Source organism: Lissotriton helveticus, chromosome 8 (assembly GCF_964261635.1).
Source record: "Lissotriton helveticus chromosome 8, aLisHel1.1, whole genome shotgun sequence".
Classification (NCBI taxonomy): Eukaryota; Metazoa; Chordata; class Amphibia; order Caudata; family Salamandridae; genus Lissotriton; species Lissotriton helveticus.
In genome coordinates this window covers 1352543228-1352563138 of record NC_136069.1, presented here as the reverse complement: position 1 = coordinate 1352563138, position 19911 = coordinate 1352543228, and the positions used below count along the sequence as shown (strand labels likewise).

At 41.4% G+C, this 19911-nt stretch overlaps 1 protein-coding gene across 2 annotated transcripts in view; it reads right to left on the bottom strand.

Moving 5' to 3' along the window:
* VGLL3 (vestigial like family member 3) overlaps positions 1–19911 on the bottom strand; it is a 64666-nt gene that overhangs the window by 849 nt on the left and 43906 nt on the right. The gene's annotated exons all lie outside the window — the stretch shown is intronic.

The following is a 19911-nucleotide window of genomic DNA, read 5'->3' as shown; positions in this document are numbered from 1 at the left end:
GTTGATGTCTTATTATGGTTTTGCATTTCTACTCAATTGTGACTTCATCATATTTTCTGCCACTGTCCCTGATTAACGAAACACATTACCAGTTTAGTATCAAGTGATGTTGTTGCTCTTACATTATAGTTACAATGGAGTGGTGTGGAAAGGTTAAACTTCAAACACATCCCAGTGGTGGTAAATAGGGTGCAAGCTTCCTCAAGTCACTAAGTTGTATTTTCCTTTTCCACAGTCAGTAAATAGGTCAAACTCCTTAGTTTGTCTCTGTCTGAATGGCACTATACAAATAGAAGCATTGGACAAAGCCAATAGGTCTCGCTTATGCGAGACCTATTTGCCCTGTCAATGTTTTTAAGACATGTTGCACAGAGTGTGCTACTGTGCAACATGGCTTAGTCATGAAAAAAGTGCTGTAACGTGGCCAGTGCTGACCCCCTCATACATTTGTTTTTACAGCCGTCTCTGCTGTGCAATATGTTAAAAAAAAAGAGCAGGGGGGAGCAACATGAGGGAGAGGGAGCAGCAATAACTGACAGAGGGGGGGTATAGGGAAAACAAAATGAAGGAGGCGGAGGGAGTACCAGATGAGGGCAAGGGGAGTGGAGGGGAGAAGAAATAGTACCTCTATCATGTCAGGAGCAGTGGAGAGGCAGTGATCAAGTTGAATCAATCTGAACTTGGTCCCTGCTCCACAGAAAGGAACGGAAGTGATGCTTGGCCTGCACTTGCCAATTAGGAAGCTGCAAGGAAGAGAGACACTAAAGCCAACAATTGTAAGCAATTGGCAGGCTCATGGCCCTTTTTGTAAACATTAGTGTCTTGCAAGCGAGAGCACATGTAGCACATGTGCTGTCGCAGACCTGACCTAACTAGACAAATAAATGAAAAAAACTATGCAGTGCCTGACTGGCCATTAACCCATCCGGCTAATGCATTTCCCTGTTCATTCATGGCATCTTTTTTGCAGGTGCTCAAATTTCTGTTGGCATATCTGCAGGTGTGATGGTTGCTGCCCATTTATACACCGCAGAAGTCTAGGACATCATCGGAACTGCCAGTTTTTCACAAATCTGAGCTCAACACGTCTGTCTTCTCACATTGCCCTGGAAGAGGAGCAAAGGGTGAGATATGCTTTTCTCACTACTTGGCAGTGACACACGGCAGACTCCTGAAATGCAGGACAATCCTGCTAAAATCGAGAAAGTTATCCACCCTAGCAGCCTCCTCAGCAATAAAAGTCCTAGAGTTTGATATCACGCAGAGGGAAAATAATTTTACTAGGTACTCCCTGCCCAAATGGAAAAAAAAACATTTGCTCAGAGTGACAGGGGACGTGGGGGCCCTCATTCCCCTGGCCACATTAATCCCATAAATACTGCCCATAGAAATGATAATACTGCAGTATTTGTTCTTTTACAAGCACAATACTGGACCACATTCTGAGTTTTGCCGATTGGAATAGGGGACAACCTTCAATACCACATTCTTCCCCCATCTTGACGACCGAAACCTAGAAATTTAAAGAATTTGCCTGCCCAAATGTATTCAGAATTTACCTGGCAAAATTTGGCGAAGAAGAACTACAGGGTCTGTGCGATCAGTTTTTTCTATAACACATTTTGGAACTTTTTGTGCCAGACATACATAACAGTGTTACAACGGTAAAGTAGGAAAATACCAGTAGCCCAACATGCTCAGCGCATAGTAAAAAAATCACTTATTTTTTCATATTTTCTTAGGTGAGAAACTCCATGAACCTGCTTTGAGGAAGGCTTACTTGCTCACTTTGCTTGGGCGGCCTCCTAAGAAAGGCTTTGGGCGCCTTCACTTATGTTTCCTTTTTGTTTGTTTTTTTAATAAATTGAGCACTGAGAAGTACTGTCATTTGGTCTCTCTGCTGGTCCCATCCACATTTTCTTAACAAAATGTTAACTTGTTTTACAAGAGTGCGAGTATTTAAGGTTGATTTTACTCCGGCATAAATCCCCAGTCCATGTAGAGAACAAGAGTTTCTGGGAGCAAATGTTGCTTTTGTGAACCACTCCCTGTCTGTTTGCCCCACAAACTTTTTCTCCTGCACTATGCTCCATACAGACCCCTCTCTTTTCCACACCTCTAAGTTGACAGGTTGACATTTCAGTTTTGACCTCTCTGCGAGCCTCGTGGGTTTGAGGGTTGCAGAGCTGATTGACTGAACGGAACAGTTGGGGGCCCCCCCTTCATACAGGATTTCGAGCGCCGTGAAATGTCACAGCAAGGGCTGTGGGAGCTCAGGGCCCGGCTGCCGAGTTGTCCCAGAGAGCTGACATCTGCAACAGATGTTCTAGCTCCCTGAGCCAGTTGGAAGCGCCTGCGTCCCTCGCCCTTCCCCGTCTCACTTTCTTACACTTGTAATTGTGTCCGCAGTTACCACTGCGTTCCCCATTGTTTTCTAAAATATTTTGACACTCCTGAGGAAACCCATCATCGTGCCGTTCTCAACAGCTGTTTTTGCAATAATTAAGGAGCGAGCTGGAAGCTGCGTGGCTGTTCCGCAGAAACGCGAGGTTCAGCCGGAAGGACGTGGTGAACCACCGCGCACTAGTGAGACCTACGCACGTGTCTTGTCGGCCTCAACGTGCAACTTAAAACCTGGGAAAATTAGAAGGACCGTTGATACCCACGCCTGGGCCTACTTTACAGTTCTCACGACGATCACACCAAACTTTGAAACATGTGTTGTCACAAGTGAGGCAGAACGTACTGATTAGTATGCAGGTATTCATAGTAGTGGTACTAATGAACTTCCGTTCTACAAGCTTTGTCTCTGTCCCACAACAGCAAAGAAAAACTAAATCTATCTGAAAATAACACTTATTGGATAAAGGAAACCTTTCTGGCTACAGCTTTGGCAGAGTGAGTTTTGTTGCCGTATTTTGAAGAGGGGGCCGCATAATTGCATGACGTGCACTGTTGAGCTGTCCATTTCACAAAAACTGTGCCCGTAGTACATTTTGAGCGAGTCTTAGTCAAATTACCAGGCATGGGAAGCGAGCCTCTTTCACAGGTGCCTGGCATGGTGCACACAGCACACACTGAGATGAATTTGTAATGGAACATGTAGGAAGCACTGCTTTAATGCCTAGGATCGACTATTTTGCTAAAAAATCCAAGTCCCCTCCTATGTTCATAATATTTAGCAGTGTAAAATCGCGAGTCTTATGGGCCCACAATCCTACTCAAGTTCAAGGACAAGGTTATATCTGAATCAGGATTGTAACTTGTCAAAACTGACCACACAGCAGGGGGAGGGAAGTTTACAATCCTAGAAATTTCCAAGCATGCAAAGAGATGCATCCTGCTCTTATTACAGGAGATATTTTTTCTAGCACCCTCATAATATGGGTGTAAAAGCTGGGGCTCGAGTGATGCAACAGACAGGTAACAGGCCAAGTGCGCTGGCAGGCCATCAGCCCTGTAACAAGGATAGGTGGGTATTTGCCTAGGCCTTCTGACGGATCTTACTCTGAGGGCTCACTCTGCCCTGGTGTCAGTCTGCCAGGGGCAGTGCTTAATTTGAGATGTCAGTCTGCCAGGGACAGTGCTTAATTTGAGCGGGTGGTTTCCAGGGCTCAGTACCTGTGCTTAATTGTTAGCTCCAGCTCTAGTGACAGTGCACCACATGGTGGCACTGAATGTCTAATTTTTAGATGAGCACAAGTGAGTTTAATAAGTCAACATACATTAAAAAAGAATAATACCTGCTGCTCACGCCATTAATATACCTTTGAGTGGTCTGCAATAGTCTGAATTCTCATACTGTCGGAGTGCAATGGTTAGTAGTTGTGTTGATACTGTCATTGGCAACGCTGGCAGGGCAATGGGTGGTGCATGCTGCAGTGGCCATCCGAGAAGGGTCCTGGTACTTACATATTTTTTACAAATTTAGTACTGGGCAGGGACTATTATGGAGTCAGTCTAGAACCTCTGCCGCCTCGCCTGCCTTGAAGAAAAAAGCCTACTACACAGCAGGTTACAGTGGCATGTAGGTGACCATGACGTCACCACTAAGTGCCACCCCATACAACGTGCAAAGAAATGCCTGGACAAAACTCAAACCTGGTTACACGCAGCACAGACAGGCATTTGACCCTGTGGCTGCCCAGTATGTTTTCGATTGAGCTGAGTGGACTTTGGTGCTGAGCAGTGTAAATGCCACACGCAGAAGGGATGAAATAAGTCACCAAAATGATGGCACCCAAAAGCACAAATTTCGATTTGGCTGTAAACGCTTCTTTGCAGCTGAATAGCAGTGGCATAACAAACCTTGACGGTGCCCCCCTGCAAAGTACATGGACAGCCCCCCCCCCCCCTAGACTCACTCAGGAGCTCTCAGGCCAGGGTACTGTGCTGAGGCCCCTCCCCTGCACTGCGGGGCCAACAGGGAGCTTTGTTAAGCCACCGCAGAATGGATTCTGAGTTCTGCGTGAATATCTCAATTGAGAGTTCCTTTCACCGCACACAATTTGCCAGGACAAATATGGCTCAGTATGTATGAAAAACTCACAGCTGTGCGGGTGTAAACACCAGTTCCTGCTGTAGTTCCCCATTACTGATTGAAAAACTCAGATTGACACAGTAATTCTTCACCTCGGAAGTACTGTCCCCTGCAGTGTCAAGGGCTCAGGGTACAGGATTACTATGAGGGCTACAGTAGAACAGTCCATAGACACAACACATCGATAAATGTGTCCTTGACTTTCTTAGTAATAATATTGTACTACTGATTCACTCTGCTGTTCTTCAGTTTTAAATTGACACGTTGATGACATTTGACGATTTTTAAAAATGATTTTCCTTAAAGAGTAATCATTCTTCCACAAAAAAAACACGCTTTTTTGAGACTTCGGGAAAATATACTTTTTTTCATTCTCCACTTGGCCGCATTTGTGTAAGTTTGTAGGAAGTGCTTTCGACAGGGCATGTGGATTGAAAGTGTCTGTTTCTATAAGTAATTTACCGGCTCATGTACATTTGACAGCATGTGTGATTGGTACAGGAAACGCAAAGACATTTTTATTAATTAAAGAAATTAAGTAAATGAAGCATATCTGCAGGTGTAAATAACTGTGTCCACATGGGCCAAGGGCCCACATGTGAAGGCATCAAAGTCCAGTCACTGGGCCCAGTAGATATTTATGGAAATGACTCTGAGAGAGAGCCTTATATCTTGATGTGACTCCTTGCTCATGAATGAGTACCGATTAAATGCGCCTGTTAGTTTTTAACTGCACGTATTTACTCAACCACAATCCTTAATGAAAAATTGTTAATAACTACTTATAATGAGTGGTAAAGAATGTGCGCCTGCATTGGCTTTCATGGTTTTTCCTTAAGGTGCCGAAGTACTTTGAAAGTGGATAGTAGACTGACAAGAAATACTCATCCACATTTAGACTGCAGACTACCTTTCGTTTGGATAAAAAGTGACCTCACTGTCTTTATGTTATTTGAGGTATGGATAACAGCTAGCACCATACAACAAAATGCAGATGTCGAGATCAGGCCATAAGAAGCCTGGTGCTGACAGCTACACAGGGCCGATTGGAGGCAACATGGAAGCAGGTTGACTTAAAGTGGCTCGTACAGCCTGGACACCACTTACACTATTTGAAGTCACCTAAGGAGAAGAGCCAGTCAGGTGAAACAAAGTGACTGATCACCCTTCAGAAGCTACCAATTTAAGCTTCAGTCAAGTTGCTGTGGCCACAGCGGGCAGTTTCTGATACCACCCGGCATGCCTGCATTTAAGAGAGACAGCTTGTCATATTGTTAAACTTGGGGCTTGGGGAGACAAAGGCCAAGATTATATGGAATTTAGGATTATGCTAATATAATGAAAGGATGAAGCTGACAAGATCTGGTAATAGGCCAAATCAACCATTCAGCAATGACCCATCAGAATCAAATTGACAACCCCTTTAAGAAAGTAATGTAAGGAGTCGCCCCATTTGTTTGGAGATACTGTTTGTACTCAGGGACGAGGGCGTTGCATTTCCATAGTGCTTAATCCATGGTGAGGTTTGAATTGAGTCTTCCATTGTCTTGAGTAAAGGCAGATGACAAAGGCTATATTTTACTGACTTGAGGTGCCGGGGAAAGAGTTGGGTTGGGGTAAAGAACAATTCATGGGACGTGTTCATCTATGTGGCAGTATTTCTAATCCAATAAAATGTGAAAGTTGATACTTCTACTTCACCAGAAAGCAAGATTGAAAGGAATATAAATGGTGTGTTTTTAATAACTTTCTCAACTTTTTTAAATGGCTATCTTCAATATGAGTTTGTTAGGATTGTTTGCTAAACGTGTATAGACACAAACTATTTCATCTTCTAAAAAAGTGGGATTGGTTATTGAAAAAGTTAGACAAGTAATTTATATGCTTGAAAAAGCAGAAAGAGCTATAAGCGTTTTCCAAAAGTTTTAAAAATATTGTCGTAAATTGTTCAAATATTTGTTAAAAATTATAATTGGATTTAAAAAGTAACAGTAAGACGGTTTTCTAAAATGTTTACTGCAATGTTCTAAATTTCGAAAGAAAAGGGGAATTGTTTAAAAACTAGTTTAATCACAAAAAGTTTGTATGATTGTTAAAAAGAAATTAAAGAAATTCATAACATTTTAAAAATCAAGTTCTCAGTTTTCAAAGCTACAAAATGTAGGTAAGGTTGTCTTACCAATAATTCTCTGCATTTTTAAATCTCCTATTTAACGCTAATATTGTATTGCTCTGAGAGAAAACTCCTACAGAAATTATTTATTCTTCTGTGTGGTGATTGACTATGCCAACTTTTTTCAGATGTGGTTACTGCCTTAAGTGTAAGAAACGTATTTTGTTTAAGAGATTTGCTAAATGACTGATATTTAGAATCTGACTGTACCTGTGGAAATGAGTACCTGTGGTAAGTAGTCAGCATCGTGAGCTTGTTCCCGCGATACAAAAAGAAGAGTTTATACCATAGTACAAGCATAGTACAAGCAAAGTTTTATGCCTAGCTTAATCTAAGATTTAGTATATAGTCTAATAACCATGCTTAACTATTTTTGTAAAATCTACGTGCGACACGTTTCCCAGCAGCATGGTAATACTGTCTTCTTCAACCCCAGTAAAAATCCAGCTCAGAAGCATGCATAGCAATCCTACAGAGAATAATGGTCTGTAGTATGTGTGAACTGGACATGTGTTGGATGTAACATTGAGATGAAATTGGGAGGAAGGCCATCTACGAATACTTTAAATTTTCTGAGCAATGGGTGGGCACACAATTATGCAAATGTCCTTCACCCCTCTAGCATTTTATTCTTCACCTTTCATCGGTGGGATAAAACCGTAGAGCCGGCCCAGCTTTGTTGTTGTAAGAGACAGCCACTTCTCTAAACAATATGTTTTTCCAATGTCCCCACACTCTCTTCCACTACATGAAGTCTTAAGAATGTCACAGCAATCTGATAGCTGAATACAGTCACTTCCAAGTGTGTATAATCTGAGAGAGGTCAGCTGATATTGTTGTCTGATGAGACACCACGTGTAGTGGACAAGGTTGTGGTTCAATCTAACCTTTTCCATGCGTCAGCCGGTCGCCGGCCATCCAAACGGGGCACACGTAATTTATTTCCTCACCACGGCGGAATGTCCTCCGCAGCAAAGAGGTTAAGAAAATGACTGGTGGTAGTACAACAAATATTATCATTACATTCAAGATAGAACACTGAAAGGAACCATCAACCATCAACCATTGAAGGGGCAGTCAAGCTGGTTTCTTTCACAATCAAACATGTTTAAGAAGCTGCTGTGAAGAATAGCATCAGATATTCCCTTGCCACACTAGAGTGCCTCAATCCAGCAACACCCATTGTATTTGAAGCTGCCCCTTATATACAATGGTGGCGTACATAGGAGGCAGGTCTTAAGCTGGTGAAATGATGGAGCGAGATAGAAAATAAAATTTTGTTTAAACTCGCGAAGTCACACTTTCATAAAATAAATTAATAATATTAATGATTTGTGATGTGTTATTCTAACCTAACCTAGATTAAACTTTTTACACGGGGACATTAATATGTGTGCTCATAAACGTGCATTATTGTTGCATCTTTTGTTTGTGTAAAAATAATAAATTAATTTGTCATTTTCATTTTTTGTCATTACTAATTGCTGCAGATTTAAAACTGGCATGTGCTTATTTTACTTTCCTTGTCTATGTGATGTCATTTCTACTATTATAGGTGCATATAAGATTTCATGGATTCTTGAAGACTGGTAGATATAAAATGCTGCTTTAATTGTTTGCTTCTTGCTAGGTAACACTAGACTAATAGGGTGGGTTAATGAATTAGTAAACGAAGGGTGGAAACAGAATAAAATAAGATTTCTTACATTAATACTTTTCTTGTGTTTGTTTTATACTAGAAAAATAAGTGGCCTGCTTTTGGGCCTAGTTTGCTCGAGTTTGCTAAAAGATGAATTCAATTTCTGCCTGAAGCACGATGTCCACCATAAAGTTTCCATGAAAGATACATTCACTAAACAAAGAAGAAGCGCTGTCATTATTTTTTGTCGGACGTGGCCAAGGTCAGAGACCGGCAGAAAGAAAGTTTGATAACTTGGCATCCGAGGAAGTAAAATGAAGTCAGTGAGAACTCTTGTTCAAATTGTTGCAAACTAAGGAAGCTTTGGAACACGTACAATAAAGACAATGGTCTCAAAGAATATGACAGAATGGAAGTTTTGAAATATGGGGTGACATGTCACTTGTCACTTTCGGACCAATGGGACATCGACTTTTGCAGAAAATTTTCCTTTACTTAGATTAGCTAGCTTAGAAAGGTATAAAAAACCCTTGCCCTATGGTTAGGGCTGGCTGCTGCTTTTCAACTTTCGGATGAGGGTGTCATGCCGACAGACTTTGCGTGGAGCACGTAAGAACCCTTAGAGACTTTACTTTATTTCCATTTATTAAGCTTAGCTAGGGACTTAGGATTTTAGAAATGCTAAAAAATTATAATTTCATGCTAAAACTGTAATTTTCTATACTGTTTTCAAACATGCTTACTATGATTCTAATAAAATTACATTTATAAAATTATATTCAAAACAATCTATAATTAGTTAATAAAATCTTACTTATGAAAACAAGCTGGTCTTGGTTATTCAGAAGTGTGGGTTACTATTAGCTAGATGCCATCGCCATGGTGGTCATATAAATAGTTAGGTTTGTTTAAAATGATGATTTCTTTTACCGCGGTTGTATATAAATTGTAAATAAGTTGTATATAAGTTTAATTTTGGCCACCTGATTCAGTAGGTCAAAATGTGTCATATTTGATTAATGGGTCCATGAGTTAGAATAGTGTTTAATGATATAGGTAATTGAGTTAGGTAGCGTTACTTATGACATATTTCCTATAGGCCGCTGGATCAGAAACGAGGAGAAATGCATTATTTCTCCTTGTTTTTGCTCTTTCCATATGAACTGTCTTGTGCATATGCCATGGTTTGTTTATTTACAGGATGGTGTCCCTTCATGTACATAAATTAACCTTTTTAAAAATGCCATTTTGTAACTTACATGTGTGCTGCATGGAGCAGCACACATACAAGTTACAAAATGGCATTTTAGGATTGTTTATGTGCAGGAAGGGGCACCTTCCTGTACATAAACAAACCTCCCCTGCACACAGACACCCTTGCACTCTGGTGCAAGGGTGCCTGCATTGGCGCTCAGTTGTGAAACTTAGCGCCATCGCAGGGGGAAACAGAAAGGCTGCACCACATTCTAGTAAATATGGTACAGCCTTGTGTTTCAGAAGTGGCGGAGCATGTCGTTAAGCCCAGGAGGCTAACAACACGCTCCGCCACTTTGTCGTACATATGGCCCAAAGTGTCTTGTATCCAACGAACAAGCTGGAAACTTGAAGTACCTCAACTCTGGTGGATTAAGAAAGGAAAAAGTGCTTTGGCGTGCTTCACGCCTCCCAACAATGCTACCGTCCTTGTACTTCTATATAAGGACAAGGTATCTGCAAATGTTATTCCTAGAGCAAAGTCAAAGTCATATCCCAGTTAGTTGCCTCCCTGTAGCTCGAGTAGTTTCCCACTTTGACTGCATCTACACCCCGGAGTAGATTTTTTGCTGCAAACTGGTAATATTTTCGCTTGACTGTTACTTAGTACTGAAACTGGATGTGCCGCCGTCTTGTAAGTTAACTTTAAAATTGTTTCTCTCAGGACTTCAAAACTGGATAGATATTTGTAATCTTCATTGTTTTCTGGCTACTCAAAAACACCTGAAAATCCTGGTTTTAGCATGAAAAGGCACATTCAGAAAACGTTGCAACCACTAGATAGTAATCCTAGTAGTTGTGAGCATTTGGGGAAATTTGTGAACGAGAAACTGCAACTCCGAACACCCCAATAAGAACTGCCCCCACATCCCCACCCCCATCCCTACACCCCTGTGTAAACAGAATAGTGGATTACACTGCAGGTGACACAATTTACCATCTCAGCAGCCTAACCAATCTCATTTACAGAAAAAAAGGCCTGCAACTAACATCTGCGAATTGAGCAATCCATGAGGTTTTTCCTTTGTAAAAACATCTCTGCTATTGTTGTGTGACTCAGTTTTTCCACATTTGCAGAATCTTGCCATTCTGCGAAATGCCAGTTCTGCAACTTATTACCGCAGTAGTGGTCAGCTGTTCTGGGGAAATGGGAAATGAGCATGCTGGGGTCCTAGTAGGATGAAGAGCCTGCACGCGAACTGCTTTTTCCATTGGAACATATGGGAGCAGATGGAAGCAGTGTGATGCATGCTGCAAATATGTGATCCTTTGCTCTGAGTAAGTCACAGAAATCCCTCTGCGACAGTCAATGTGCAATGAAAGCACACTTTCTTCTCCAAAGGTTGACATGTACTGTCTTTCAGAAACTCACCCACATGTTAAATAGGCAAGTTGGAAAATACTATTTTATGCCGGAAGATGCTATCAGATTAATTTCACTATTGCAAATGCAGAATCACACTTGCAAAGTCTCCTGATTTTTCAACAATGTGAATTAGGGGTTTGTTCATCAAATTACAATTAGCAAATTCCATTTTTTCACAAGTTGGTGAATTAAAGAAACGGGTTGTATTTTCTCCAGAGTACTTTTTGTCATTAGTGCCTTGTTTTTTGAAGATGTTTTTGTTGTTGCAGAAATGGGTGCTTTTTCACAATTCGCTGATTTCAATTTTGAATTCCAAATCTGCTGCATTCACATTCCAGTGAACTTTCTCATACCTGCTATGTCTAGCAAGGTACTGCCAATACCAAAAACAATGCAAGATATTCTATTTAGCGCATGCTGTGCTCAGCTTCACCAAAGATTGATAGTCTGCCCAGAACTAGAGAAGAAAGGATCATGGAAAAAATCTGCTTCAGTGAGATGCATGACTGGTGGTACTTGAGCTAACGGTTGTGTGTAACTGTAACCAAAATGGTGCATGCATTACTCGAGATATAGTTTCACTTATTTCAGAAATAAACTTTATGGTTTATAAAATCTTCCCCTCTATCTACGATCTGCTTTTCACCCAAATCCTCCTTCCTACCTATGAACTCCTTATCACCCATGGTAGTGCACTGATACAATTTAATTTTCTGAACCACTGAGAGAAATTTGGCATATATTAAACTGTGTACTCCAGCTGTTGAATATTCAGCTAACTAAGTGCTGTAAGCCAAGTTGGTAAAATGGTAAAGTGCTTCTCAGGGTCAGACTGGCCTTTAGGGAAATCAGGCAGTGGCTGGAGATCTGGTCTGAAGGACAGTGTGTGGGCTGTTTTTATCTCTTTGTGGGCCTGTTTTATGGTCTGGAGGGCTGGTTGTTACTGTCGATTTCCCTGATATTACCACAAACATTGCCTGCAGCAAGCATAAATGCATTCAGTCTCCCATACCTTTCAGAACACCTATACAGCGGGTCTGTACAAGTTGATAATTGCCCCAATTTGGAAATGTGTTCCACTATATTAGCTAGCACATTTGCTTATGGGGGCTGCTATGGGGCTGACTCTTCCCCCTCCTCCTCTCCTTTACTCATCTCAAACCTCCTCCCATTGCTATGAAATTCTCCCCAAAAAATAATACCTTTCTAGACCCTTCCCTCTTCTATCTGTCCACTATTCATTTTCAATCCAGTTAAAAGACTAACATGCCCATCACTCAAATTAATTTAATGTTTTCCTATACTAATTCCCCACTAATCCTGTTTGGGTTCCGAAGTAGCCTGCTGCCTACCGAAAAGCGCCTCAAAACCTTATCAGAGGTAACAACAGCTATATAAATGCAAACCCTTCACTCCTATATCCCTCTACTATTATTTTTTCAATCCAAATAACAGACTAACATGTCCACTGCTCAATTAATTTCATATTTACCTATACTAATTTATCACTAATCCCTTCTTGGCTTCAAGAGTAGCGTGCTACTCACCGAACAGCGCTTCAACACCTCATCAAGGTTTGCAAGCACTATATAAATGCAAAACTTTCTTTCTTCTATCCCTCCACTATCCTTTTCAAACCAAATAACAGACTAACACGTCTACCGCTCAAATTTATTTAATTTCTCACTATACTAATTAACCGCTAATCCTTTTTGGGTTCCGGAGTAGCATGCTACTCACTGAAAAAAGAGCTTTGCTGCCTTGTAAGTGCTATATAAAGGCAATCACAATTCACTTTGGGCCTGGAGCCTATTTAATGTTTCCGTTCTACCCAGGTAGCCCGACGTGGGACAAAGCATACATTATGTATCTACAGTGACGGCTTAACTGCTGAGTGACCTAAATTATCAATTGCAAATCATGAACAGCTTGCCAGCATAACATGGCTACATACAAAGAAAGATTCACCAAGCACATTCGATTCCTCATTCAATGTTTCATTTGAAGGAATAAACTAGTACAATACACAGCAGTAAATCAACATGCAGTGCAAACATGTCCAAGTGATATCCAGAAATCTACGTGCACTTGTTGATTGCTGTGGTCCCATTGTATCTTCTGGTCACATGATTAACCTGGAAGTAGCCATGTATATTAAAAATCACTACATATGTAGAGGACACCACAAATTGAATAGTCGCAGGGGTTTAAATATCAGATGTTATTAATACCCCGACTAAGATGCTCTTTTCATTACCACAGGGAAATGAAACAGTGAGTTAGCTCTGCTAATACCAGCGTGCTATATTTCCTTCTATTCTTTTATATATGTTTTAGGACTTGCTATTAAAACATGGAGGAGATCCAATACACTATAAGAAGAAAAACCTATACTAGCTGATATTGTCAAATCTGTTGTGAATCATATAAACTCATCACGCTTGGCTTATATGTATGTTGCTTCTGCTGAATCTTCAACTCTAGGCAAAGCCGGACCGACTCTGGATTTGTTCTTTACTGGCATTTCCTACTGCTTTTTTCCCTATCTTTTAGGAATTCCACTTACATCCCAGCCCAATTACCTTTACATGGATTGCAAGGCTCTGTCACAGGTCTGTTTCATTTATCTCTTTAAACTGCCTCCTTTGGTGGTATTACCTAATTATTTTGGTTCTCCAACCACCCTTAAATGGATGATACTCACATATTTTTCTCATTTACAACCTTCCACCGCACCATCAAATGTGTATCTTTAACGTGTCGTCTGTCAAGGGATTTCTCTTTGGTCCATTATACAAATTCTCATAAAACTGAAATGTTATTTCTTAGCTACTGCTGCTCCCATCTCCTTCCCTGAAATCTCATCCCGCTCAAACTCTTGCTTGCGTCTTGAGTCATTCTTCTCCAGCAGTACAACGAATACCATGTTCCAGCTGTTAAAATATGAGAAATCTGTCCTATCTCTGCTACCTCCACATTACTAAAGCCTCAATCAATGCAAATTGAATTTGTAAATTAATCACTACACATACTTTTAGTTGGTCTTCAGCTTTACTCACCCACCTCATTACTAAAGAAAGTTATAAATGTAGGCCTCAGCACCCTATTTAGTTTCCCAAGGCACAAGCAGTCCTCTTCTTACTGTTGACAGTTTGGCTGGACATCTATAAAAATATATTGCTCTGTTTAAGCTTCTGCCCCAAGGCTTCAAGAAACTCATAGGAACCTCTCCCAGACACCTCTCCCACACACTCAGCTGATATGTCTTTATAATAAAGCCAATCTACCCATCCTTGTTGTCCTCAAGCCTCCAAGTGCTACTTCAAAAATCCGGTCCTTCAACATCCTGGAACACTTCTTCAGGAGCCCAGTTCCAACTTACCTGCATTTAGTTATTTGCTAGTTTTATTTTAAAAGCAACTCGCCTGGTAGATGGAGTGAAACTTTACTCAATAATCATGCTACTTTAAATATTTTATTTGTTTATTTATGTATTTTAGAGTTTTATATAGCGCAAGCAAGACCCTTTTGGGTGACAAAGCATTTTGCAAGAATAGCAATGGAAGGTATGTTACAAAAGGATAGGCAGTATACAAAAGCACAGTATAAGTCACCTAAGCAAATGGTGAGAAAACAAAGGCAGATATTGGCATGGGCAGAGCCCTACAGGAGATAGAACGGTGTATAGATGGCTGGGAAGCACAGGAGAAGCAACTTGGATCACAGTGGTGTGGACAAGGGTGCGGCAAAAAGCTACAACACACAAACAGAAAAGAGTCATTTATGAGGAGAGAGAGGATTGTTCTCAGTGTGAGGGGTATTTGTTCGCTAGTAGAGTTTTTACTTCTTTCCTGAAGATGGAAGTTGATCGGTTGCATCTGTTCTCGGAGGGAGAGAGTTCCAATTTTTGGGGGAAATTCCTTTGTTATAGGCTTTCTTTTTGTTAACTTTTTGTGGTTTAAGAAGTAGGGAGCTTGTGCTTCTGGAAGGTCTGTTTCCACCTAACAGGGTCAGTGTCTGGGCCAGGTAAGAGGGGGGATTGTGGTGCAGCGATTTTGTGAGTCAGACATGCAATTTTGAGATGAATCCTGGCATCATAGGGTAGCCATTTCAGTGACTGGAGGTCAGGGGTGATATGATCACTTTTTTCAGATCCAATGATGAGGTCTGCCAAGGGGAGGAAAGGTTTTAGTTTTCTTGGTGCTGGCAGTTGAAGGTTGGCTCCTCAGGTACAGTCACTGATGTGCTTTTGCATGGATAGAGCATTGTCCAAGGTAATACCTAAGTATTTTGCAAAGTCAGTGATGAATGGGGTACAGTTCAAGGCAGTGAGATGTGGGAGGCAGTCTTTGATACTATGGGCGATGGTGGGCAGTGAGATCAATAGGAATTCTGTTTTGAGGGCATTGAGTTTGAGGTGGTAAAGAGTCAACTAATGTGTTTTTTTTAGGATGTTGAGGATATTGAAGGTGTCTGGTGAGGCAATTTTCATGTATAGCTGGGTGTCAGCCACATGCATGTGGTCGGAGATGTGTGAATGTTTGAGGATTACGGTTTAGGTCCTCCATGTATAGATTAAACAAGGTCGGGAACAGAATAGAACCTTGGGGTACACCCAGGGACACTAGCGACTTATCAGCAAAGAGCTTGGTTGATTAGAATGCACTGAAATCTATTGTGAAGGGAAGAGGAGAACCATTTTAGCACGGTATCAAAGAGGCCCCTCCTGTGTTCTAAAAGTTTTAACTGGGTATCATGATTGACCGTGTCAAACACTGCTGACAGGTCAAGTAAGATTAGTAGGCAAGATATGTTCAAGTCGAGTGAGCGTAGGGCATCACCAACAATGTGGATCAGGGCCATTACGGTGCTTTGACTCGGTTAGAAGCCAGATTGACATCGGTCGAGGAGTTGGGCCTAAACTGGAAACTTCTGCTAGACTCTCTTAAGCAGCAACATTAGAAATCTCTTGTACTAATTTGCAGTATAATGAAACCATAAAACTGAAAATAGGGTTGGTTTGCAAAAGAGGTGAAACTCTCATATTTATATCTAGTCTGTGCTTTTCCAGCCACAATAACATCCAAAATCAACTGATTAATAAGTGGCGCCAAAGCCTAAGGCACTCATTAGAAGTCGCCTGGTTAATTCCAGGCCCAGTCTTGTAGCAACTACTGCATCTCCCACAGTTTTTCCAGCGGCAAAGCCTAAGGAATAACTTCTCATTACATTTCTAGGCATGTGGATTTGGTGAAAAGAGCATTAATTTTACATCTCATTCAAAATTATCAGTACTGATACTTGAATTAGAGATAATTATCACACCCAGTAAATTTTTAACCCAGGGCTATCGAATTTCACCTGGTGAGATGGGTCACTGGAAAAGAAGTCCTAAAGTGTTTACCAGCATAGATCTAATAGTCAAATTGATAAATATTTTACCACTAAAAGAAAGAAATTACTAAAACATGTTTTTTTATTGCACTTTCTACTGCATTGTGCCACCTCAAAGGGATGGGAACAACATATTAAAAGTATCTAATTTAATTAACTCCATTTATGAATTGAAGAGGAATGGCACACTTCGTGGCTTTGCTGGGATTCGAACTTGCAATCTGCATGTGACCCCAGTAGACTGCACAAAGCACTTATCAATCTCAGTAACGTTGCCACCAAACTATCTATTTAGAACATCTCTTAGATGTGACCTTCACCCATCATTACTTATTGAAAGAGTATAGAATAGCGGATCCTAAAATGTGGAGACGATGTGGTACAATGGCCAGAGCTGCTGACTTTGGAACTAGGGACCCGAGTCGGCTCTTGGTCCCAGCTCAAAATAATGTGATTCTAGGCAAATGTTAATGTTATAGGTAATGAAGCTTATAGAGCGCACTATTACCCTGGGGTGTCCTGGCAGTAGCTCCCTGATCTGGGTCTACTAGGTGCCTACTAAAAACAGTGGTGCCTAATTACAGAAAACCTGTTTTCTAAAGCCTTTCTGAGGGCCAGCTGGTTTGGGGCAGCATGGATTGTCAGAGTTAGTTCATCCCAGGCCATAATCATGCCTGGGAAGAAGCTTCTGCCTCCCCAGGTCGTTTTTTATACCTAGATACCAACAAAGATTTGACACTAGCTAATCTGAATGTCCTATTGGGTACATGGCATTTGAACTTCTGAGTTAAGTAAGAAATTCCTATATTATGAAGTGCCTTGTATGCAATGCAGAGTGATTTAAATGTTACCCCATCCCTCACTGGCAGCCAGTGGAGTTTTTGAAAGACATTTCTCACAGAACCAAATTTGGGAATGCAAGGCAGAAGTCTTGCAGCAGCATTTTTCAGCACCTGTAGCTTCTTCAAGTTTTGTTGCTGTAAATTCATGTATAGACTGTTGCAATAATCTAACCTGGCCAAAATCAAGGTCGATATTACAGTTCTTTGAGAGTTTGGGAGAATAAAATCTAGAATCCTTTTAATCTTTATAAGAATGAAGAAGGTTGATGAAGTTAAGGCATCCACCTGACTGGCAAAGGAGAGCTTATTATCTACAATCACTCCCACATTTTTGGCTTTGTCGACTGGCCTAGGTAGGCAACCCAACTCCTCCAGCCAGAAGGAGAGGTTATTTCCAAATAGCACTACCTCCATTTTATTTGAGTTAAGTTTTAGGCAGTTACTACTCATCCATGGGCTAACAGCTAACACGAAATCATGACATTTTTTGCCAATGGTACTATACTGTTTCATGACCGCAATACCGATCTGAGTATCATCGGCATACGAAGTCAGAGCAAAACCGAAGATGATTTTGATGCTGGCCGCAGGGCTGCCTCATATTCATTGAAAAGGGTAGGACTAATGGAACGAGCCCTGTGGCATTCCACACTGAGGTTTAAAGGGTTCAGACTTATAAAGAATCTAAGGATACAAATTGCTTCTATCTGCTACAAAGGATCGCAAGAGATTAAGGGCTTACCCTGGGACGCCTCTAGCTGCTAGCCCCTCCACCAAGATATCATGGTGGATGGTATCAAAGGTCGCCGAGAGATCCAACAGGATCAGTGCGGCCTTACCCCCCTATCTAGCGCCACTGATTTCTTCACCAGATTTAATCAGCGCTAATTCCGTGCTATGACCGCCTCTAAATCCGTGTTGTGTGTAATCCAGTAAGCTATGCTCCGTGATGAAAGCAGAGAGTTGGTGATTCATGGCTTTCTCTAAAATTATTCCAGGCAGTGGAAGACGAAAAATAGGACGGAAATTGTTTGGGTCATTAGGCTTGTGGTTAGGTTTCCTTAGGATAGGTAGAATGGCGGCAACTATCCAAAACGTGTTGAAACGGCCTGAGCCGAATGCAGTATTAAACACTGTTGTAAGATTATCTGCGATGACATCCGGTGCCAGTTTTAAAACTGCCACTAGGCATGGATCCAGAGGGGATCCTGATTTTGCATTAACAATGAGCTCTCCCACCTGCCTGACGTCAAGGTCAGCAAATCTAGAAAACAGAGGCAGATCTGAGTTGACCGTAGATTCTCAACTGAATTGAATCGCAGAGCCCTCCAGCCATATCCAAGGTTAATACAAATCATTAAAGATATCTTCTAGTTTACTCTGAAAATGCATACCAATATTGTCTCACAATTGCTGTGTGCAAGCAATGTCAGGTGTGAGCGGGGATGTAAGAGTCATAACTGTCTTAAACAGCTCGGTAGGAATTGTTTGCACTCTCGATTTTCTGGGTGTAGTACTTTGTTTTTTCCTGAACTAGAAGGGATCAGTACGTGTTGAGACGCAATTTATACTTGTCTTTCTCGTTACTGTCATACTCTGAAATCCATATGCAATCTTGTTTTTTACAGGTTAATTTTTTTTTAACACTTCCGAGTACCAGGGGGCAGAAGGTAATCTCCGTCTTACCTTTCTGGGGTGACTGAGGTTACTGCCGCATCCAACCATTTGTGTTCCTGCCTACCTCTTCAGTGTAGGCTGGTTGAGAGGTGGTAAGAAGGTCCTGAAGTCACTGTGGGATCATTTTTTTCCAACCACACGTTTTCCTTGGGTTGTTTTTTGTCTTTAGCATGGCAGTACCACCCAAGATGGCGATGTTAAACAAAACTGGAGAGTGGTCGGACCAGGACAAAGGCAAAATGTCCTCAAATAAAAGACAAGGATGGTTTAAAAAAGTGCTGCCCAGCATATGGCGGCGACATGCGTGGGTCCTAACACAAGTTGAGGTGAGCCAAAACCATTCATGACGTCAATAAATCATGCTGACACTACATCAGAGCCCACTTCCAACTGGAAGTTAAAATCTCCCAGCGTGGTCAATTTGGGGGAAGCTAGTACGTCTTCTAAAATGCTGCTATCAATGAAGGATGCTTTGGGGCCAGGATCTGATATACTAGAAATACTTTGAAGTTATATTGTGCTGTGGGTTGGATGCTAAACGTAAGTGTTTCACACTCCTGTGACGGTACTGCTAAAAATTCATTGAGCCTGTCTCTTTATATATGTTGGCGAAGCCCCCTCCCCTCCTGCCTGATCTATCCAAGGTGTACATTTCGAAACCCGGGGGTGGCTTCTAATAAACTGGGCTGCATCTGTCCAGGTATAGGTCACAAACACTATGGCCATCTGATGTTTTTCTATGAACTCAGCACATTCTAGACTATGCTTTTGCGTGGAATTTGCATTTAAAAGGGCAAAGCGAAGGGGCTTGTCTCTCTCCCTCTCAGCTTTGTTTGAAAAGGTGGCCGAATTGGTATGCCCCTCAAAGTCAATTTGGGAAATGTGGCCTGGCAAGAGGAGCACGACCTGGGTGGAGATTTAATATAAAAAACAATCATTGGGCAAGCACAGACTGTCCTGCCTACCTTATTTAGTGCCATTACTTCTCTCTTAGATTACCGTATCCATTTGTTGTCATCTGGGAGG